Below are 931 nucleotides of genomic sequence, written 5' to 3'. Positions count from 1 at the left end.
TTTCGCGCTTTATTTATCCTCATCGTTGTCTTACGTGAAAATTTTATATTTCAGAAAGAAGTTAGTATAGAGAAATAATTAGTGTTAAATCTGCTTTTAACACGTGAATGTACAAATAATCAAACCGACATTGACGTCGAAACTGACGTTTACTCGTACTACTATCAATTGTAACTGTCCGGCAAGTAGAAAAAACACTGCTTAATGCGACGTGAAGACATTTAAATCGAGAATATTTTGCAAAATAATTATTATATTACATTCTGGAAATTCTTATTATTATTTTAATAATTTTGAGAAAGTTTTAAATAGAAAGTTTTAAATAATCCATATATAATCGATATTGCATCGTATTAATTAAATAATATATGTTAACATTACAATGTTATAAATACCTGACAATACAATAAAATACATTGTATAAATGCGGCACATTTGAATTTATCAAACATTTGATGAACTAATGTATTGGACGCTAATTTTAATCATTTATAATTAATATATTTATTTAATATGCTTATTTATAATTAATGTATTTATATCAATACTTTTGTTATATATAGTACACGATTGTTTTATCCTAGTACAATATATTAAGCGTATTATACTTTTTAATCGATTACCTCTATTCTCTGTTAACATTTTTAATTTAGCTTGTATTTAATGAAACAAAAATTCTAAAGAAAATTTAATGCGCAGAAGTATTATTTCCTCTGTAGATATTTTAACTTTTTTTAGGTTTTTATCATAGATTTTCTGCGCTCTTAAAATGAAATGAATATACCCTCCTTTAGTATAGAGATAAAAGAAAAATAATAAACGTAGGGTATATATATACATATAATAATAACGTGAAAGAAAAATAAATAATTCCCCCCCCCCCTCCCGTTTATATCGAAGACCGTCCATGCTGTGTGAGCATCGTCCGAGA

This window comes from Temnothorax nylanderi, unplaced genomic scaffold, assembly GCF_030848795.1.
Source record: "Temnothorax nylanderi isolate EJ_2023f unplaced genomic scaffold, tnyl_v1.0 TNYL_tig0131_pilon, whole genome shotgun sequence".
In the NCBI taxonomy this organism is placed as follows: domain Eukaryota; kingdom Metazoa; phylum Arthropoda; class Insecta; order Hymenoptera; family Formicidae; genus Temnothorax; species Temnothorax nylanderi.
Note: the sequence above shows the minus strand (reverse complement) of the source record.